The sequence below is a fragment of the Nycticebus coucang genome, chromosome 13, assembly GCF_027406575.1.
Source record: "Nycticebus coucang isolate mNycCou1 chromosome 13, mNycCou1.pri, whole genome shotgun sequence".
In the NCBI taxonomy this organism is placed as follows: Eukaryota; Metazoa; Chordata; class Mammalia; order Primates; family Lorisidae; genus Nycticebus; species Nycticebus coucang.
Genome location: NC_069792.1, coordinates 60328120 through 60351342, shown reverse-complemented (window position 1 = coordinate 60351342; position 23223 = coordinate 60328120). Strand labels below are relative to the sequence as shown.

General features: G+C 45.4%; 1 protein-coding gene across 2 annotated transcripts in view; it reads right to left on the bottom strand.

Moving 5' to 3' along the window:
• Nucleotides 1-12134, bottom strand: part of MATN2 (matrilin 2) — a 148922-nt gene extending 136788 nt beyond the window's left edge. The window contains exon 1 of one of the 2 annotated variants that reach the window (XM_053559061.1): nt 11725-12134. The gene's annotated coding sequence lies outside the window, so the exon portion shown is untranslated. The remainder of the gene's footprint in view (nt 1-11724) is intronic. The other variant, XM_053559062.1, reaches the window with a different exon arrangement.
• Between the last annotated feature and the right edge of the window lie 11089 nt (nt 12135-23223).

Genomic DNA, 23223 nt, shown 5'->3' with positions numbered 1-23223 from the left:
CTGCATGAGCAATTTATAATAAGGTTTACGCTCCCAGGAGCATCTAATGTTGCTGTTGATCTGACAGAAGGCAGAGCTCAGGTGGTGATGGGAGCAATGGGGAGCGGCTGTAAATACAAATGAAGCTTCGTTCAGCCACTGGCCGCTTACCTTCTGCTGCGAGGCGGAGTTCCTAACAGGCCCCAAGTTGGTAAGATCTGTGGCCCAGGGCTTTGGGCCTGCAGTGATAGGGAATCAGCTATAAAGGGCTGAGGGAAAACTGGGATGTGATGGAAATATTCACATCATTATTATGATAGATCTATACATTTGTCCAAACATCAAATTGTACACTTAAAAGTGATTAGTTTTATGATATGTAAGTTAAACTTTAAAAAAGCTAGTAAAGAAAAGTAAAAGAATAAGGAAGGCCAAGTGGCAGTGGTTCACACTTGTAATCCTAGCACTCTGGGAGGCTGAGGTGGGTAGATTGCCTGAGCTCACAGATTCAAGAACCGCCTGAGCAAGAGCAAGACCCTGTCTCTAAAAATAGCCAGGCGTTGTGGTGGGCACCTGTAGTTCCAGCTACTTAGGAGGTGACGCAAGAGAATCACTTGAGCCCAAGAGTTTGAAGTTGCTGTGAGCTATGATGCCACAGCACTCTATAGAGGGTGACAAAGTGAGACTCTGTCTCAATAAAAAAAAAAGAATAGTGAAAAGTAACTATATAGACAGCAACCTAAAACCAGTATGACAACATTAATATCAGGCAAGATGGATTTTATTTTTAATGCAACAGCAGTGGGACAAAAAAAATGTCAGTTGTATGTCCCCATCTCTGTGGTTATTTCTCAATTTGGCATTTACAGCTGACAGCATTTGAAGAATAAGATTCATTTCTAACTGGAAAATGGAATGATATTTGAAAGCAGTTCCATTCATATGTAGGGAGATGAGAAGAACTGTTGTGCTGAGAACTAGAGGTTAATTCAATCTGAACAGATTCCATGAAGTATTAGGGAGCATGGAAAGAATATTTTAAAATAATACAATGGCTTTGACTTTTGTTTTAGCAATTTTTTTCCTCTCCATGGGACAATGAGTCTTTTCATTTAACTTTATCAAGAGGGTGGGAGAAGAGAGAGAAAAAGAGATTGCTCTGTCTTAGCTACAAGTTCTTCTAAGTATCACTGCTATAAGCAAATCCACAGGCAAGCAGAATCCCTCCAAAGCCAACACTGTGTGCTGTGGGCCTCGAGACAAGAAGCCTGGCTCACCACACTGGTGTGACTTCACCTAGGTGACCTGACTCTTTAGGGTTAATTAGCCATAAAGTAAGAAGCATGGCTGGGAAGCAGGGTTTCTCAACCTAAACAAGACCATAGGCTGGTAAGCCCTGCTATCTTAGGCCCGCTATCCTGTCTCCATCTCCAGACAAAAAGAGAGGGGAATAGGGCACTAATATCTAAGTGTCTATGATGGCCCAGGCACGGAACCAGGCATTTTGCACATTATCATCTCACAAGATCCCCTCAATCACCTTGGGAGGTGGAGGCATTCCTAATTTTATGGATGGAATGCTGAGATTTGCAGATAGACAGACCCTCTCTAAGACGTGAGCATCAGTTAACTGACAAAGCCAAGATGCTACTCTGCCACTTCTCAGGCATTCAGCCTGCTTTTTTTTTTTTTTTTTTTAAAAAGAGATTTTCCAGGGGATTGGTGGGATTACACCAGCGGTGCATCTTACAAGGGTATATGTGAAACTTGGTAAACAGTCTGTGAAGCTAGTGAATGATGCCCCATGATCATATCAATGTACACAGCTATGATTTAATAAAAAAATAATAAATAATAAAATAAAAAAATAAAAATAAAAAAAAAGAGATTTTCCTAATTTGTAAATTCTTAGGTATCAGGCTCAGTAGTTTTGTCCCTCTAAGACAGTGGTTCTCAACCTTCCTAATGCCACAGCCCTTTAACACAGTTCCTGTGGGTTGCGATCCACAGGTTGAGAATCACTGGTCTAAGACCTCGCTGTCAGCATAGCAAGTATGCATACCAACTACTGTACACATTCGCACAATCGCAAGAGGACAGGAAATATGTAAATCTCACAGCCTTACCTTCTGCTTCCCACCTAATACTGGAATCCCAGGCAAATGGGAAGCTAACCGCTCTGCCTGCCAGGATTCAGGCTAGTATGGCATCCAGGCAGCTCCAAATATCAGACCTCAGTTTTCCTTCATGTCGACTTGACATTACCTTTGGAAACGTCCACCCAGTGACAAAGGCCTGCTTGCCAGCTCAGCCTGTCTAGACATAAAGTCATCTTTTCCACTCAAATCCTTCATAGTCAAGGCAACCCCATCTGCTCAGCCACCTGGAGCAAAAACCAGGAACTAGCTTCCACGTACTCTCTGGACAGCCATTGCATTGGTGAGTGGACACACTTGGGCTTTCCCACATCTTCATGGCACCCCCATTCAGGCCTCCTGACTGTTCCCATCACTATAGCCAAGCTTCTATTCTCTTTCTTTCTTTCTTTCTTTCTTTTTTTGAGACAGAGTCTCACTTTGTCACTCTGTAGATGGCTGTAGCATCACAGGTCACAGCAACCTCAAACTCTTGAGCTTAAGAAATTCTCTTGCCTCAGCCTCCCAAGCAGTTGGGACTACAGGCGCCCGCCACAAAGCCCAGCTATTTTTTAGAGACAGGGTCAGGCTCTTGCTCAGGCTGATCTCAAACCTGTGAGCTCAGGCAATCCACCCGTTTCAGCCTCCCGAGTGCTGGGATTATAGGTGTCAGCCACCTCGCCCAGCCCCCAAGCTTCTATCCTCATCTTTTCTTACCCAGACTCTTCCAAGAGCCTCAGAACTGCCCTCTCTGCCATGGGTCCTTCATCTAATGGCCCTGTCCCTCCTCTATTTGGAACTTGTCTATGGCCTCACTGCACATTAACATTCAAGCCCCTCCATGACTGACCATTGCCCATCTCTCTAAGCATGATGATCCCCACAACTACCCCAGACTCCGTGCTGGGGCCTGAAGAACTCAGATTCTTGTCATAGCTGGGGGCATTCATCCATGCAGGTCCCTGGGCCTGGAATGTCTACCTTAATCAAAATGACAGCCAGGCTTCAAGATTCAGCTCATATGTCACCCCTGATAATGTGTCTGTTGCCTGCTCTAGCACACTGTTTATTTTTCTTGCTCTCACGGCTCTCTCCCTGCCTACAACTGTGAGCTACAACTTGGGGGCTGCACTTTGTCATCCCTGCATCCTCCTTGTCCCAAGGGCTGAATGTTATAAATACATTTTGAGAAAATTAAAAAATGTTGAATAAACATATTGATCTTTAATTGATCAATAAAAAATAAGCTGGAGTACTTAGATCTAGATCTACACCTGACAAGTGCCGAAGGGAAGTCCATGTGTTCCCTACACTTGCCTAACTGTAGACACCCCTGATAAAAGGTCATCTCCCATTTCTTTCTTTTTTTAAAATTATTTTTTATTAAATCATAACTTTGTACATTGATGCATTTATGGGGTGCGAGGTACTGTTTTGATATACAATAGCCAGCTCCCACTTCCCTGGGAGGAATCCACATACAATTTCTTAGCTAACTTGAATATTTAAAGGATACAGATAAATATCTATATTATCTACTATTATAAGTAGATAAAATAGCCCTCTAAGACAGTGGTTCTCAACTTCCTATTGCCACGACCCTTTAATACAGTTCCTCATGTTGTAGTGACTCCCAACCATAAAATTATTTTAATTGCTACTTCATAACTGTAATTTTGCTACTGTTATGAATCGTAATGTAAACATCTGATATGCAGGATGTATTCAGGCGACCCCTGTGAAAGGGTCGTTTGATCCCCAAAGGGGTCACAACTCACAGGTTGAGAACTGCCGTTCTAAGACCTCTCTACTTATAAGATATATAAGATAAGATATCTACTTATAATAAAGCATCCATTTAGTTTAAATACGTGTTTAAAACATTTTAATAGGGGGGCGGCACCTGTGGCTCAAGGGATAGGGCGCCGGTCCCATATGCCGGAGGTGGCGGGTTCAAACCCAGCCCCGGCCAAAAACCAAAAAAAAAAAAAAACAAAGTCAAAAAAAAAGGGTGGCACCTGTGGTCAAGTGGGTAGGGCGCCGGCCCCATATGCCAGAGGTGGCGGGTTCAAATCCAGTCCCGGCCAGAAAAAAAAAAAAAAAAAAAAAAAACATTTTAATAGGGTGGGCATGGTGGCTCATGCCTGTAATCTCAAGACTCTGGGAGGCCAAGGCAGGTAGATTACTTGAGCTCAGGAGTTCGAGACCAGCAAGAGCAAGACCCCATCTCTGCCAAAAATAGAAAAACTAAGCAGGCATTGTGGCAGGTGTCTGTAGTCCCAGCTACTGGGGAGGCTGAGGCAAAAGGATCACTTGAGCCTGAGAGTTTAAGGTTGCTGTGAACTATGACACCATGGCACTCTACCCAGGTGATTGAGTGAGACTTTGTCTCAAAACAAACAAACAAAAAACAAATAAAACATTTTAAAGTATATATTAACTTAGAAAGAATGTTTTCACTGAAAACAGTTTCATGAAATTGTTTTCTCTCTCATTTCATAAAACAATGTTTTCAAATCCTTTACTTATTTCTACATCTCATTAAACAATGTTTTTAATTGCTTTTCCTGCCTCCCTAACATCAGAATCTTAACACTAAAGACGCCTTCTGAGTCTTGTAGCATCTTCACTTCTACATCGTTTTAAGTGCAGCACTTTTTAAATCCATACGTGATGATTGCACTGGGAATTTTACTTGTGAAGAATAATTACTAAATCTGAGTTGAAATTTTTGCCAGTTTTGGTCAATTTATTTCTATTAGAATCCCAAACCAGCTTTGAGTGAGGCCATTTAGGGCTAATGTGTCTTCTTCAAACAGTACTTTGTCCAAAATATTTGCCAGGGCTCCCTATACTTTATAAGATTCAAATACAAGGCAATTTCTTCTTTTCCAAGGAGTAAACTGCTTACCCCATACTTTAATGTGTACGGTCATTCCTCCCATATCTTTTCTCTCCCCATTATCAGGCACACAAGTCCACAAGGTTTTACCGTGCTGTCTCTTATGTCCCTTAGCCCTTCCATCCCTGCCGGTCACAGCTCTAGACCTGGCCCTTGTTCATATCGGAGAGATGAAAAAGTCCTTGGCAGAGATTGCTGGCTGTCCCTCAATGCCGTCCTTGTCCTCCTTTTGTTACACAAACCTACTTTGCAACAGGACATGTGATGGGCTAGAACAGAGCCACGCGTCCCAGTGCACCCTCTTCCCTGCCAGGTGACTAAGTACTGGCCGTCATAATGGAAGTAGACCTGGTATCCTTAAGGGGGTGGGGGGCTTCCTTGTATTTTCCTTCCTAATGCCTGGAATGGGGAATCTGGCAGTCATCCGGATGAAGGGTGAACCAGGATGAAGCGGCATGGAAATCGAAGCCACGTATGCCACAGAGCAACGAGGCACAGAAGTGTGGGAATACATTTCCTTCTTTAAGCCACTGTCAGTCATTTTTTTCTATAACTTTCAGCGGAATTTAATCCTAATTAATAGACTGTTTCTAAGTCTCTGCATTGAACCCATCTGGCACCAGCAATAAATTCAGTCTTTCCAGGGCAATATCACATTTACTATGCTCCTGGCTCAAAAATTGTCAGGGGCGCCTATGTATCAGGAGGATCAAATCTAGACTGCTTAACCTGGCCTTCAGAGCCCCATAACCCAGCCCTATGTTACGATGTTAACCTCAACCACTCCCTACCAACTCTGCAACAAATGCGGTGCATGTGATGTGTACAGACACACACAAACTCTTCACCATTAACCCTCCATTCCAGCCAGGTAACTCCACACAATGTCTCTTAACATCCTCTGGGTGAACAGAGCTTGTGACATTTGAGATATGGATAGTAGTCACTCCCTTACAAAACTAAAAGTGAATGGTAACAACCTAAGTGGCCCTTAACAATAGTATAGGTAAATTGTGCTGTCACCATGCAATGGGATATTATATTGCAATAAAAAGAATGAATTACTGCTTCTCACAATAACATGATACATTTATAAACATAATATTAAACAAAATACAGTTTATTCTTGTCTTTTTTTTTTGAGAGAGAGTCTCACTATGTCACCCTTGGTAGAGTTCTGTGGCGTCACAGTTCACAGCAACGGCAAACTCTTGGGCTTAAGTGATTCTCTTGCCTCAGCCTCCCATGTAGCTGGGACAGGCACCCACCACAATGCCCAGCTATTTATTGTTGCAGTTGTGATTGTTGTTTAGCTGGCCCAGGCCAGGTTCGAACCCCTCATCCTCAGTGTATGTGGCTGGTGCCGTAACCACTGTGCTACAGGCACCGAGCCCAAAATACAATTTTAAAATAAGCAAATCAGGGCTTGGCGCCGATAGCTCAGTGAGTAAGGCGGTGGCCACATACACCAAGACTGATGGGTTCAAACCCAGCCTGGGCCTGCTAAACAACAATGACAACTACAATAAAAAAAAAAAAAACAGCCAGGCATTGTGGCAGGTGCCTGTAGTCCCCGCTACTTGGAGTCTGAGGCAACAGAATCTCTTAAGCCCAAGAGTTTGAGTTTGTTGTAAGCTGTGATGCCATAGCAGTCTACCAAGGGCAACATAATGAGACTCTGTCTCAAAAATAAATAAATAAATAAAATAAAAGAGAAAATGAGCAACTCAGGCCAGGCACGCTGGCTCACGCCTATAATCCTAGCACTCTGGGAGGCTGACATGGGTGGATTGCTTGAGCTCACAAGTTCAAGACCAGCCTGAGCAAAAGTGAGACCCCCATCTCTACTAAAAAATAGAAAAACTGAGACAAGAAGATTGCTTGAGCCCTAGCAGGAGATTTCTGTGAGCTATGACACTATGGCACTCTACCTAGAATAGACAGCTTGAGACTTTGTCTCAAAAACAAAAATTAAAAATTAAAAAAAATTAAAATGAGCAAATCAAATCATAGAAATCAGGACTGTGGGCCAGGTATGGTGGTTCACACCTGTAATCCTAGCACTCTGGGAGGTCAAGGCAAGTGGATCATCTGAGCTCAGGAGTTTGAGACCAGCCTCAGCCAGAATGAGACCCTGTCACTACTAAAAATACAAAAACTAGCTGGGTGTCGTAGTAGGCACCTGTACTACACTAGCTACTTGGGAGGCTGAGGCAAGAGGCTTGCTCAAGCCCAAGAGTTTGATGTTGCTGTAAACTATAATGCCACAGCACTCTACCCAAAAAAAAGGGGCCGATGCGGTGGCTCACACCTATAATACTAGCACTCTGGGAGGCCAAAGTGGGTGGATTGCCTGAGCTCACAGGTTGGAGACCAGCCTGAGCAACAGCGAGATCCTGTCTCTAAAAATAGGCAGGGGGTGTGGTGGGTACCTGTAGTCCCAGCTACCTGGGAGGCTGAGGTAAGGGAATCGCTTGAGCCCAAGAGTTTGAGATTGCTGTAAGCTGTGATGCCACGGCACTCTACCGAACTCAATATAGTGAGACTGTATCTCGAAAAGAAAGAGGAAGGGAGGGAGGGATGGAGGGAGGAAGGGGAGGGAAGAAAGAATGGAAAGGAAAGAAATCAAGATTGCAGTTACACATGGAGTGTTAGTGCACAGCAAGGACCTAAGGGGAGATTCTGGTGCTGGCAATGTTCTCTTTATTGACCAAAATGCTGGCTACACAAGCATTCGTGTCATGAAAATTAATCCAGCTGCATCTTTGGTTTGTGTCCTTTTCGGTATGTGTGTGTACTTTAATAAAAGACTGCTTAAAAAAAAAAAAAAACAGGCAAAACTCAAGATATGGAATCAAGCTAGTTGTCCAACAACAGATGAATGCTTAATGAAAATGTGGTATATATACATGATGGAATACTACCTGGCCATAGAAAAAAGAATAAAATCATTTTCATTCTCAGCAACATGGATGGAACTGGAGGACATTATGTTAAATGAAATAAGCCAGGAGCAGAAAGTGATGCAGAAAGAAACCTGGATTTTCCAGGTGGGCCCAGTGTAATCACAAACATTTTAAATGAGGGCAGCAGGAAAGTCAGAGTAGGGAGGTGGGTAAGAAGTCAGAAAATGCAAAGCCCCAGATGTGCCCTAGGGCTTGCAGAAGGTGCACAGCCCTTCTGACACCTTACTTTTAGCCCTGTGAAACCCATTTCAGACTTCTGACCTCCAGAACAGCAAGACAACAATTTTGTGTCATTTTGAGCCACTATGTCCATGAAATTTATTATAGCAGCAACTACTATAATAACCTAAAATAGAAATGGGGTATTCCAATGGGCAGTGAGCCACACTTTCCATACATAGATGGAAGTTCTTCTAACAATAGTCTTGGAAGAACTTTCCAAAACTGTTAGCCAGTTCACCTGCTCAGCCACTGACTTTTTTTTTTTTTTTAAGATACAGAGTCTCACTTTGTTGCCCTCCGTAGAGTGCCTTGCTGTCACAGCTCACAGCAACCTCCAGCTCTTGGGCTTAGGCGATTCTCTTGCCTCAGCCTCCCAAGTAGCTGGGACTACAGACGCCTGACACAATGCCCAGCTATTTTTTTGTTGTAGTCTGACAGGGGCCAGGTTCGAACCCGCCACCCTCCGTAAATGGGGCTGGCGCCCTACTCACTGAGCCACAGGCACTGCCCTAGCCACTAACTATTATATGGAGTATTTTATGCAAATTTCAGCCAACTCACTTTGAGCACCTACTATATCCTTCACAGTGTGTTCAATAAATTCACATTAATCATTTCATTTAACCCTCACAACAACCATATGACATAATACCACCCACATCTGATGCATGATTTAACCAAGGCATAGATAATAATCATACATATAACTAATAAATAAAGAGCATGTGCTGAGTCAGTCATTGTACTAAACACTTCACATGTATTAATTAATGTATTAATTTAATTCTCCCAAGAATCCTACTTCCCCATTTATAGACAAGGGAAATGAGACAGAGACTCCAAGTAACTTTTCAAGCTATTTACAGCTAGGACCGGGTGGGATAGGAACTCAGGTCTTTCCAGAGCCAAGACAAGTGTGCTTTAGGTTGTACCCCCAAAGCACACTATCTACTTCCTGTTGTACTCCCTCTCACACTGTCAAAGTCACTGTCATAGTCACTACTATCAATTACCAACCATGGCCAAGGCTTCTGGAATTCAGCCCAGTCCCACTGTTCCATTTGAGCCCACTTCAGGCAGTGGTGGCTGTCTGCCAAGACACATGGCAGGGTTCAAGGATGACCTCACAGGATGAAACTCCAAGTGGCAAGTGGTCCCTTGGAAGGCCCTCCCTGGCCCTGTTCACTAGCTACAGTACTGACACACTCCCCTCTCCTTGACACTGTGACTTCCCTCTTCTCTGATCCTCTTGAGTTATCCCCATAGGTACCCTAAACAGAGAAGTCCTCCTTAGCTCTAAAAGACGGGGAATCTCAGGAAAAGACTCAAGGGAAAGCCCTAGAGACTCTTCATTGACTTGACTGGTCTTAAACCTCACCCATTCTCTACAGAGCCTTAGCATCTCCTCTCTCACTGCCCATCCAACCTTCTGCCGCAACACCCTGCACAGGCCAGCGGTCCACCCACCACACCTGCTCCCGCCTGCTTTCCTGAGACCCAAGCCTGTCTCTCCCCCTCTTCTTTTTCCCTCCCCCTCTCCTCTTTCCCTCCCCCTGCTCTTCTTTCCCACCCCCCACCCTCACACCCCTAGCTTTTCTTTCTCTCAGCCAGAACTGTTTCTAGATAAACAGTAGAATTTTTTTCCCAGAGCCTCCAATGGCTATCTTACTTCAAGGAGTAATCATCTTTTTTCTTTTCCTTTTTTTTTCAATTATAGAGATGGGGTCTCACTATGTTGCCCAGGTTGGTCCTCACCTCGTCCTCAAGTAATCCTCCTGCCTCAGTCTCTCAAAGCACTGAGATTACAGGTATGAGCCACTGCACCTGACATGTCCTTCTTTTTCTTTAAATCTTGGGGCTCCTTTCAAATACATTTTGCTGAACAAAGGTATACTGGTGCTGGCTGACAAGAGCTTAGGTCATGACAACCATCCAAGGTTATTTCAGATTTGGGGCCTACTTGACACCTCCAGAAAGTGAGCTCAGGCCTCAGTGGCTCCTGTTTGTGTGTGTCTGGACTCTAGGAACAAGGAAACTGGAGCCCTGATGTGTTAAAAAAAAAAAAAAAAAAAAAAGAGAGAGAGAGAGACAGATTGAGAGAGAGAGACAGAGACCTGGTACTCAGGGACCTGAAATTAAATTCTATGGAAAGGAATAAAAGTGAAAAGGGCAAACAGAGAGGAAAATGATGGGTAGATATCTGCATTCTCAACAGAGGTTTCTAAGGAACCAAACTTCAGCAGCTGAGAGGAAACTTTCCAGGCCCTAAACCCATCTTGGTACATATATCTTGACATGGTTTTATGAGGCTGTCCCTTTGAAAGCAAAAGTGGACTGCACAGAAAACTCTAGTTAAATGCATGTGGACTATCTGCCACCCTCACATGTCCAAGGAGGCGACTCTGGGGGAAGAGATGAATTCATTGTTCATACCAATCCTTGCTTTTTCTAGAAAGACAGGTAATAGAACTCACTTGAGGGTGCTCCTGGAACTGTTCTAAGGATAGACGGATTTGAGGCTTCCTCAGGAAAAGAAAAAGAAATGTTCTAAGAACTGTACTTGTCACATGTCATTTAATCTTCCCAGCCTGTGGGTATTACCATTTGCATTAGACAGATGAGGAAACTGAGGCATACAGTAGTTGGGTACCTCCAATTTATCAAGCCTGTAAGGGTCACAGCTGGGTTTTGAACCCAGACAGGCTGACCTCAGAGTCTCTGCTATTGACCACCGACCCCTGCAGCCTATCCACTACCCCCAACTGCCCCATTCCTCAAAGGCCAACTGTAAACGCACTCAATGCAAATGCATTGTAGTTTCCTGATTTAGAACAATTTGGAACTTGGTCAATTGGATTTGTTCCGGGTGGGAGCAGGTGACCCCAAGAAGGGTACCTATCTGTGCGCCTAGTCCTCTCGAGACCCTACTAGGAACAGTCCCCATTTTTGGTCCTCTGGGTCCCCAAACCGTCCGGGGTTTCTAGCAACTACTACAAAATGCCCCCCACCCCACCCCCACCCCCACACACACAATATAGGGAAGCTGGAGCTTTAGCCACCATGGTGAACCAAGAACAAAGTCCAGATGGCACTGGCATTAAAATCCCACTCTACGAAGTGGGGAAACTGCACTCCTCGGCTGACAGCTCCATAGGACTCACACCACGTCCCCGCTCAAGTCTCCCTCTCCTGGGGCGGCGCAGACCAGTCTGGGTGTCCCGGCTGCGGGCACAGCGCCCCCACGGGGCCCTCGGGAGCCACCGCCGCGCGGTGCGTCCTGCGCGGGGAGCGCGCCCTGCACGCCGGCCAGGGTCAGAGAGACTTCTCCGGGCCGCGGGGTCCGGCGGTGCCCCGCACTCTCCCGCTGTCCTCCCCGGGGTCGGCGCCCACGGGCCCCCGGGACGCTCGGGGCTGCAGCGGCCGCCTGCGTCGGTCAGCCCAGGCTCAGTCTGTCCGTCTATCTGCCCGCACCTCGGGCCGCCGGGCCGCGCAGACCCCGGGGAACGCGCGCCGCGCTCACCTGCAGCCGCCGCCGACGGCGCCCGGGAAGCGACACAGGGGCGCGGCCGCCGGCTCCCCCTCGCGGGCCGCCTCGCCTTGCCCGGGCCGCGGCTGTCCGCGGGGATCGCTCGTGGGAGTTGAGGGAGAAGCCCGCGCCGCTGCCGCCGTGTCCGCCGCCGCCGCAGTCTCCAAGTCCCATCCCAGAGCGCTCCCCTCACTGCTCGCTGGCTGCCTGGGAGGCTCCGGGCAAGGGCGGGCGGCGGGAGAGGCGGCGCCGCGCGAGGGTGGGGAGCGGGCCGGGCGGAAGGAGGGGTGTCCTCTTTGGGGAAGGGGAAGGCGCGGGCGTGGGGAGCGGCAGCGAGGAAGGCCCCTCCCTGCAGGCGGCCGCGCGCCCTCCCCTCTGCCACCTGGCCCCACTCTGCCTGTTCCCAAGCGCCGGCGCTAATTGGCCTCCAGGCGTCGGGAGCCGCGGGCTCAGAACTACAGAAAGCTTTAGGGGCTAGGGCGGTGGGGGGATGTGGGAGGTATCTCCAGGAGAGCAGAGGCGTAGCAGGAGTCCTCTATCTTGAACTGGGGTCATGATCTGCAGAGGGCAACCGTCGACGAGGACGACGAAGACGAAGAAAAAAGTGGTGAAAATTGAGATAATTGGTGACAAGTGCCAGGAGCTGTCTAGGCAGTCCCCAGATCACCGTGCCAGTGCCAGTTCATATTGGAGAGTCCACTGGCTGGGGACCAGCCTCCCCAGGGTGGGGAGAAGGTAAAGATGCCGGGACGGAGAGGAGACAAGATTCCTACCCTGAAGGAACAGTGAAAAGTCTAGTTCAGACAAGACTTGAAATTAAGGGCAAAAACTATTTGCAACTTTGCAAAGTGGAGGAACCTTACCTAAAAGGTCCCCACAGAGCCTTGGAAGGATGCGGGAGACAAGCCTGGGCAGTGACAGGTAAAAGAGCTGGTAGAGTGGGGTGCCAGCCCACTCTACCAGCTCCCCTGCTCCTGTTGGCTGGGGGAGTGAGCTACAGGCCAGGACATCTAATAAACCTCAAAAGTTCTATACCCAAACTCCCAGTTCGGGTTTTAACAAGCTACAGGGACAGACAGCCAAACTAACTAGTCTTGAAACCTTGGGATGTGCCACAGTATAACTTGGTGCTTTGGGGCAAACTTTGGGTCTTGTGACTCACCATCACTCTTTTTTTTTTTTTTTTTTTGTAGAGACAGAGTCTCACTTTATGGCCCTGGGTAGAGTGCGGTGGCATCACACAGCTCACAGCAACCTCCAACTCCTGGGCTTACGCGATTCTCTTGCCTCAGCCTCCCGAGTAGCTGGGACTACAGGCGCCCGCCACAACGCCCGGCTATTTTTTGTTTGCAGTTCGGCGGGGCCGGGTTTGAACCCGCCACCCTCGGTATATGGGGCCGGCGCCTTACCGACTGAGCCACAGGTGCCGCCCATAAAGTTACTTTTTTTTTTGGCCAGGGCTGGGTTTGAACCCATCACCTCCAGCATATGGGACCAGCGCACTACCCCTTGAGCCACAGGCACCGCCCCAAAGGAAGGATGTCTTTTTTTTTTTTTTTGGTTTTTGGCCAAGGCTGGGTTTGAACCCGCCACCTCCGGCATATGGGACCGACGCCCTACTCCTTGAGCCACAGGCGCTGCCCCATCACTCCTTTTTGATGTTAGATTGGTTTCTAACACCATGTAAAAATCACTTCTTCAGAAAAGCTCCAATAGGGGTGATTAAAATTCCAGCTATAAGGCAAAGGGTTAACTTATTCAAGCCATTGGGCAACTGAATGGTGCCATAAGGCCAAGAAGGAATCTTGGATTCATTGCTCTCTTGTTCTCTTACCCTGCACCTTGTACCCACTTGGGCACTCTTGGCTGCCTGCACTGATTAGAAATAGTTTCTTTGTTGTGTCTTTGGGAGGAGAGAGGTGGAGGTCAGAAAGCAAAGGAAAGTCTTCAGGAAATGGCTGGTCTCTGCAATCTTGGATCCCATAGAAGAAAATTCTTCCTGAGTTTGGGCCAGTGAAAATCCCCCAGGAGCTGGGGAAGTTGAGTTACAGTTTATGGAAACTTAACATTTAAAATGTGTTGCCCTATTCCCAGACACAAGTATGATCCAGTAATTTACCAGGAAAACAATAGCAGTCCCCATATCCTTCTAAATTTTAAGGAAATTGTGATTTAGTAACTTATTTAAGTGACTTTGGTGTATGCCAACTAAAATGGGTGTTTTTTCCCTTAGGGAGTCATACTGGAATTCTTGGGAAATTGTGCATAAAGCATACTTGGGGTCAAGTCAGATAGGTCACTTCGTGGGATAATCTTCAGGTCTGCCAGAAAAAAAAAAAAGAAGGAAAAGCAAGTTCAATGTCCTGAAATAGGAGGACAAACCATGCCTTATTCCCAGGTAACCTTCAGGGTGAGTGCAAGATGATAACAAAGCCACTGGAGAAAGGCCAAATTTGCTTTTTCTGCCAGAGTCTCTGCTGTGTGCTAGATACTCAGCCTCGTTCACAAGTGCAGGTAAAGATTTTCAGTTTTCATGCAGGAACTCATGCAAGCAAACAAGAATTAAGTGCTAGGCTAAGTGTGGTGGCTCATGCCTGTGATCCTAGCACTTTTGGAGGCTGAGGTGGGTGGATTGCCTGAGCTTAGGAGTTCAAGACCAGCCAGAGCAAGAGTGAGATCCCATCTCTAAAAAGACCACAATCTAACATCAAATAGGAGTCATGGTGAGTCACAAGACAAAGTCTGCCCCAAAGCACCAAGTTACACTGTGGCACATCCGCCAGGTACTATGGCTGGCCCCTATAGTCCCAGCTGCTCAGGAGGCTGAGACAGGAGGATTGGTTCAGTCCAAGAGTTTGAGATTGCTGTAAGCTATGATGCCACACACTCTACCAAGGGTGACAAAGTGAGACTGTGTCTCAAAAAAAAAAGGCTAAAGAATGAACTAATAGTAATAGAGTAGAATAAGCAGCCTTAAAGCATAAGCAAGAATGGGTAGAAATACAATTTTGTTTTCTCGGATACTGACGAGGTTAAAGCCCAGTCTACCTGGAGACAAGGTTCCACTTTTGGAGTGGAGGATGGACTTCCTTTCACAGGCATGGGAGCATCACTCAGCCACACAAATTGTTGCTTCTTTTCATCCCTAAACCTAGCAATTGGCACAAAGTAGTCCACTATTAGAAGCCAAAAGCCTCATCCTTGTAACACTCAACTAATTCCTCTCAAGGCTATTAATGAATCTATATTTGTATTGGTTGTCTGGTGTTAAGTCAGGTTGCAAGATACTTGGGCAATGCCTACGTGTATCTATTCTATAAAATCCCCCAGCACACTGGCAGAGCTCTATAAGCAAGGATTCAAGAATAATAAACATACCAGGAGGCAGGACTTCTCCACGTTCTCTCTTGCCAGAGGAAAGAACTGGGACATGGTTATTACCAGGGTCCAACAGAAGGAGAAACACTACAGATGGTTCAGTGGAAAGAATAAAGTAATGAGCTGCTGGGAATCACAAATAAGTTAGAAGATGGAGAAAAAATAGGATATAGTGAACTAAAATGAACAATTTCCATAGTGGAGCAGTCTTGGAGAAGCAGCAATAGGAATGTCTTTACTCACTTAAAACAAGAATTGGGGGCGGTGCCTCTGGCTCAAGGAGTAGGGTGCCGGTCCCATATGCAGGGGGTGGTGGGTTCAAACCTAGCCCCGGCCAAAAAAAAAAAAAGAATTGGCATAGCTATTCTCAAGTATAGAAAGTGCCAAAAAATCACTGGCTACACACATACTACCTGTGAACAATATGTATTTTAAAAGAAAGACATTGTAGGCCAGGCATAGTGGGTGGCTCACTCACTTTGGGAGGCCAAGGCCAGAGGAGTGCTTGAACCCAGAAGACTAGTCTGGGCAACAGCGAGACTCCATCTCTACAAAATTAAAAAAAAAAAAAATTAGGCTGGGCAAGGTGGCTCACACCTGTAATCCCAGCACTCTGGGAGGCTGAGGCAGATAGATTTCCTGAGCTCAGGAGTTTGAGAACAGCCTGAGCAAGATCGAGACCACCTTCTCTAAAAAAAAAAAAAAAAAAAGAATAGCCAGGCATTGTGGTGGGCACCTGAAATCACAGGTACTTGGGAGGCTGAAGCAGGAGGATAGCTGGAGCCCAAGAGTTTGAGGTTGGTGTGAGCTATGATGCTATGGCACTCTACCAAAGGCAACAAAGTGAGACTCTGTATTAAAAAATAAATAAATAAAAGGACTTCCACAATCTAACAAAGGGTTATGTACAAAACCCCCACAGTCAACATTATACTTAATGGTGGAAGACTGAAAGCTTTTCTTCTAGGATCAGGAATAAGACAAGGATTTTTTTCTCTCACCACTTCTATTCAATGTTGTACTAGAAGTTCTAATCAAGACAAGAAAATGAAATAAAAAGGCATCCAGATCGGAAAGAAAAAAATAAAAATACTTTTATTTGCAGATGGCATGATCTGGTATGTAGAAATTCCAAGGAATACACTAAAACCTATTAGAATACATGAATTTAGCAAGGCTTCAAGATATAAGATTGATATACTAAAATCAATTCTATTTCAATACGTAGAATGTAAGTTGACTACCCAAGGGACTGTGGTCAACATGTGCAGCATGAAAATTAGGTCAATTTAGGGAGGTGGTCAATGTAAGGAGATGGCCAGTGATGGAGGTTCTGGAACAAATAGCTTGAAAGTGAAATTAAATGCTACTTACAATAGCATCAAAAAGAATAAATCACTTAGAACTAAATTCAACAAATAAAGTGCAAATCCTCCCATATTTGTGAATTGGAGGACTTAATAATGTTAAGATGCGATATTCCCCAAACTGATGTACAGATTCAACATAATCTCTATCAAAATCTCAGGATTCGGCTTGGTGCCTGTGGCTCAAGAGGCTAATACGCCAGCCACATACACCTGAGCTGGCGGGTTCGAATCCAGCCGAGACCTGCCAAACAACGACAGCTGCAACCAAAAAATAGCCAGGCATTGTGGCAGGCGCCTGTAGTCCCAGCTACTTGGGAGGCGGAAGCAGGAGAATCGCTTGAGCCCAGGAATTGGAGGTTGCTGTGAATTGTGATGCCACGGCTCTCTACCCAGGGCTACAGCTTGAGGCTTTGTCTCAAAAAAAAAAAAAAAAAAAAACTCAGGATTCCTTGTAGAAATTGACAAGTTAATGCTAAAAGTTTATATGGCAATTCCAGGGATCCATAGTAACCGAAATAATCTTGAAAAAGAACAGAGTTGGCCAGTTCACACAAAAACCTGAAGGTGGGAGCAATCAAAGTGATCAACTGGGGCGGCGCCTGTGGCTCAAGGAGTAGGGCGCTGGTCCCATATGCCGGAGGTGGGGGGTTCAAACCCAGCCCCGGCCAAAAAAAAAAAAAAAAAGTGATCAACTGATCAATGGATAAGAAAATTGGTATATCCAGAAATGAAATACTATTTGGCTATAAAAAGGAATGAAATATTGATACATAATATATGGATAAACTTGAAAACATGCTAAGTGAAAACAGCCAATTATTAAACATAAATGACCCCGCGATTTCATGTCTAGAATAGGCAAATCTATTGAGACGGAAAGTAAATTAGTGGTTGCCTAGAACTGGGAAGGTTAGGGGAGGAAATGAAGAGTGACTATTTATGGATGTGTAATGAAAATATTCTAAAATTGTGGTGATGGCTACAGAACTCTGAATAGTGCTTAACACCGTTAAATTACATAAACCACTGAGCTATGTGGTACATGAATGATATCTCAAATACATTTTTGGTTTACATCCAAGCTCTCATGTAAACCTTTTTGAACCTCTTCTCTTCCTTTTTTTTGGGACAGACTCTATGTCACCCTCAGTACAGGGCTGTGGCATCACAGCTCACAGCAACCTCAAACTTTTGGGCTTAAGCGATTCCCTTGCCTTAGCTCCCCACGCCCGGCTATTTTTTTGTTGTAGTCGTCACTGTTTAGCAGGCCCGGGCCAGGTTGGAGCCCGCCAGCCGTGGTGTAGGTAGCTGGCGCCCTGACTGCTGAGTACCAGTGCCCAGCCTTCTCTTCTTCCTTTGCACCCCTCCCTTTGAGTCCCTTACAAAGACAGGAATGGCTGCTTGCTCCAGCTTCTGTTCATATTCTTTCCTATTGTCTTTTTAAAGTTTGCTTTCCACTGCAAAATGGCCTCCTGGTGGGGATTTCTGTTTGCCAGGGTCTATTGGAATCTTGTGATGTTCTTATAAAGGATGAAAGACAATAAGCCTTATTGCACAATCTTATAGGGATTTTAGTTCAATGTGAATGCCGTGGAAGTAGGTGAACAGGTCACGGTACTTGAGTTGTATGTTAGCTGTTGAGAATTTCCTCTCATACACCCAAGGTCTCAGGATAGCATGCATGGGGTGTCAAATTTGGTCATTATTGCTGTAACAATACAATGATTTACTAGGAAAAGAAAAAGCTCCTAAGAAGCAGTTAATCTTTTATTCAGAGCCCTACTGAATTAAGCTCGCACAAAAGGGACTTGATCACAAGGATAGTAGGAGCTAAGAATGTCATTTCCTTTTTATTTCAAATTTAAGAACATCATTTAGATGAGCTAGCCTCTCATCTCTGCAGTCCTTTAATCTTGCTTTGGAGATCAATCCATTTATTACTAGGATGCTGTTACCACCTTAGCAACTTTCTTCTAAAAGCCTGTTCCTGCACCCCCCATAGTGCTTCGGCTGTGACTTAGGTAGGGTTTGCTAGAGTAGTGACCCTTTGTCTCTGCATGGTCTATCACAGGAATGAGTTTCTTTTCCAGTGGGCTCTTCTGTGAGGAGTCTTCTCTGGAACTTCCAGCTTTACTAAGACTTTGTTGCTATCACTGGAGTGGAATTACAGCTGGCTTTAATTTTTTTTATGTGCTTATTTTTATTCTCGTAAATGTTTTGATTTCCTTCTATTTGCCAGACGTGTGCCAGGTACTGACAGAACAATAAGTGACGCAGACTCTCTGTGAGCTTCCAGTCCACTGGGAGATTATGAACAAGGAAAGCAGAAACCACCAAGTGCGAGACTGAAGTGCGAGAGGTGCCTTCACTGGGATTGCTGTGGGAGCACATAGAGTGACGGCTAGTGGGTCAGAGAAGGCTTCTGGGGGAAGTCACTTGCAAATGGAGACCCAAAGGATGAGATTTGGGCTTTATTTTGTTTCTCACAATTCATTACTTACATCATTTTATTAAAAACCACAAGTTCACAATTCCCGATACCTGATTCATACCTGGATTTTCAAAGGTGTTTAGGGAAGTTAACTCGGGGTGATAAAGATGACATAGCACATTAACTTCAACGGGGCAAGGCGAAGCCTACACTCCCATGGGAAATGCCTGTGCTATTCTGTCTCTATTTGATAGGCGTGAAAACAGACAAGTGATACAGGCTTTCTGGGATAGAGGCAGGGAGGGAGGCTGAGACTTAAAGTCTTCCAGTATTCCTCCAAGAACAAACTAGTGTTCCCCTCACTAGCCAGAGCTTGAAACTATAGTGCACATATTCTTCTCAACAAAGATAAATCAGTGGTTTAAAATGGTGCCTATATTTCCTCAAAAGGATGTTGCTCCCTTAAAACAATTAACCACTCACTCTAAAAGGGCCATCTCAGTTGATCTTCTTTCTGCCTGAATAAGTTCCTAACACAATGAAAAGCTACCTGCGGAGTACTTCTTTCCTGTCTAATTAGAAAGTGACAGCTTTACTTGTGTACCATAAACTTCAAGTTAAAGATTCCCCCCAACTTTGTAATTTACTTGGCTTTGCATGACTTGCCTTCCTTGTTGGGATGTACTAATTCAAAGTAATAGAAATCATTGTTAGAAAAAAAAATCATTGTTAGAAGCGAGAGATTATAGGTACAGAATTCTGAAATTCTAGATGTCTCAAAGATATGCATCACCCACTTTAATGTATTCAATCTGCATTTAAGTCCTGGCTCTGCCACTTACAATGTGACTTCAGATCAGCTATTTTTCATCTTCAAGCCTCAGTTTCCTCATCTGTAAAATGGGAATAAGGAGTCGGAATGCTTAAAGTGCTTAGAAGCACGTCTGGCACACAGGAAGGACTCGGTAAATGTCACCCATCCCACCTCATGAAAGGGAGAGGCACAGGGAAGGGAAGAAAGAGGGAAGGCAAAGAGGGATGATGGGGAGGGAACCAATAGATGCCTGAGTCAACAGATTGGGGAACAGGAGCACAATTTTCCATTTGGGGAATAATGAGTGTCAGATGTAATAGGTCATCAAGACAGAGAAGACTGGGAAGCATTGATAAAAACAGGATTAGAGCTCCCTTCATTATTTATTAAAGGGAAATAAAAGCAGTAAAGATAAAGACCTGTAGTTAAAAACAACTACAGGAAAAGCCTGTGAAAGTAAAATAGACAATAATTTAAACTACATTCCTTTGGTGAAAATGAATAAAATGAACATCGCACAAAGGCCATAGTGGGTCCGAGGAGCATCCCTACCACACAGGACAATAGGGCCCTTGAGCTGCTGCTGGTCACAGAGCGCTGACTCACCATTCCCTGAATTCCCAGACCCAGGTTTTTCCTGAGGCAGAGAAACCACAGGTGGAAGAAGTTCTGAATCCGCGTCCCAGGAATTAGACCGTGTCACTGGATACAACTTTTTACGTGAGTAGGTACGGGAGGGGCTGAGACATCACAGCCCCCAGGCCTGTGACCCACAAGGAGCAGGTAGGTGATGACATACTCAACCCAAACCCTAGAGGAAACCTGGGGAAACTCGCCTGACCTATCCGGGGTCACACACTTCCTTTCAAAACTGTCCTTGCTCTAAAATACCTTGGACATCCTGACATTCACCAAGGAACTTTTAATTTTATTTGCTGGGTCTAACAGGTTTCCATCTTATTGATAAAAACTGTTTAAACCATTAACAGCTTTAAAAGCATGGAATAAAACAAAACTGAGTCCATTGTGCTGTTTTAAGCCAAACGCCTCTCTGCAGCAGCAGCTGTTCTTGCTCATCAGGGTCATATCGATAGGCATACAGTGCTAGGACTTTTGTTTGATGTAACATTCTCTAGGTAGTCCAAGAGCCAGCTTCTCTTCTGCCGTCTTGGTACTGTAGTCAGCAGAAGGCATGCGTGGGCTTCAGGACAGAGGGCTGCAGATCTGGCTGGTTTCCATACACCAGGAACCATTTAGCAGGGAACTTGGCCCGCGTGCAGAAGCACTTGAAATGAATTCCGTGGGCGTGGAGACATCCTTGCAATGCCTTTTTCCTTCCCTTTTAAAACATGTATCTGAGCTGCCAAAACCTCTTTTACATAGCCACAGGCACTGTTTTTGGTGCTCTAAAAAGGATTAGCCTGCACTTCATGCTGGTAATTAACTCCTTCCCATGACTGTTCATTCAACACCTTGGCAAAGACGCCTGCTCTCTCCCCTCCAGAATGGGAGACTGCCTACATGACCAGCAGCAATATGACTTAATGATATTTAAGTCGGTTTCCACACTGGCTGCAAAAACTAACACATCTCTAAAAACAAAAGGAAAATAAATGTTCTCATAATCTCATTAGTTTTCCTCTATTACAAAAGCTTGGTTTGCACAGCAGGGTTTTTTTTTTTTTAAGTGATGAATATTTCAAATACAATACATCCCTCTATGGAGAAAACAACTTTAAAGCTTACAGTCTTTAATACAGATGGCCTACTGAGATCATTACTAAAAAGTATTGTGGATAACAAAGTGAGGGTGCAGAGGAAAGCCAATGGACAATGTGGTTTGGTTAAGCAGTCAAAATAATGTTCAAGATCAGAGTTTAGAAAAAGAGGAGGGGCAGAAAGAATGAGAAGGGGGAGTTTCTTGCATTCCCGGGGAACAACAGCACAGAGAGGGGCGCGCTACACGTAGTGTTCATGTAGGAAGAAGAGGGCCTGCTGGCCTCAAGTCTCTTCTGTTAACTTGGCATTCTGGAAATCCGAATAGCTTGTCCAACAAGCTGTGTCTAGGGCGGATAGCCCATAATCTAAGCCAAAAGGGTTTTCCCTTCCTTTTACCCCACCGGATTTGAAATTCTCTCTCCTACATGGGCAGCTTATTAGTGGGTCAATTTGCACACCTCGTGGTACCGGGTTCAGTGTCCATGACCTTGAAGTAAGGGTTTGGGGATTGAGATGGAAAAAATAGAAAGGGAGCGGTGCCTGTGGCTCAGTGGGTAGGGCGCCGGCCCCGGCCAAATTGCAACGAAAAATAGCCGGGTGTTGTGGGGGGTGCCTGTAGTTCCAGCTACTCAGGAGGCTGAGGCAAAAAGAATCACCTAAGCCCGGGAGTTAGAGGTTGCTGTGAGCTGTGATGCGACAGCACTCTACTGAGGGTGACAAAGTGAAACTCTGTCTCAAGGGGAAAGAAAAAAACGTAAGGACTCCCACTAGTATAAAGTGATCAAGAAGTACACAGGCACGAGAAAAACTGAGGGAATGACTGTTCTGTTGGCAGAGACAGGGGCTAGACACCCAAAATTTTTGTTTTGGAGACATGGTCTTTATTGCCTGGGCTAGAGTGTAGTAGTCTCATCACAGCTCACAGCAACCTCAAACTCCTGAGCTCACGAACCTCCTGCCTCAGGCTCCCAATAGCTGGGACTCCAGGTCCGCACCATGACAACTAATTCTTCTAGTTTTGTAGAGAAGGGATCTTGCTTTTGCTCAGGCTGGTCTCAAACTCATGGCTTAAAGTAATCCTCCAGTCTCTGCCCCCCAGGGTGCTAGGAGTACAGGTGTGAGCCACCATACCCCACCTCCAGATGGGATTTAAAAGAGAGTTATTTATCTGGATTAGCTGAGACCAATAGATACGGGGGACTGCTGGGGCACAAATGTGCTCTGCAAGGTCACTTTAATCCAGCCTCACCTGGTGGAGACAAGAGGACAAATCCTCACTCTGTAAACACAGCTTAGCCTGGGTGATGCTACAGGTCATGAAAAGCCAGCACGTCCCACACCATGTGGGCTTGCTGAGGATGAAGTGACACCAAGTCTATGGTGAACTCGAGCCCTGCATAGGCACGAGCAGCAGTCGTGGGTCCCTGTCCAAGGACCCTGCTGGCCTCCATCTGATCATGCACCATTTCTCAGACTGCAAAAAAATACCAGGCAAAGAGCGAGAAAACCAGGATGAAAACAGGAGAGTAACTGTGACTTCCTATGTCCCTCACACAGGGATTGTGAAACCTACGACAGGCTTTTTCTGTTCCTAACAACCCATGATGTGTTTAACTCTGCGTGAATCCTTTGGACATAAAGCTTCAAGGAATGGAATTCCTTAAGTTGAGTTTGTAGAAAATACTGATAAGAGAAATACCAAAAGAAATAGCTGAGGCTGGTTCTTGGGGATAAAATTGCTCCCAGCCCCCAACTTCTCATTTCCCTTAGAATGTAATCAA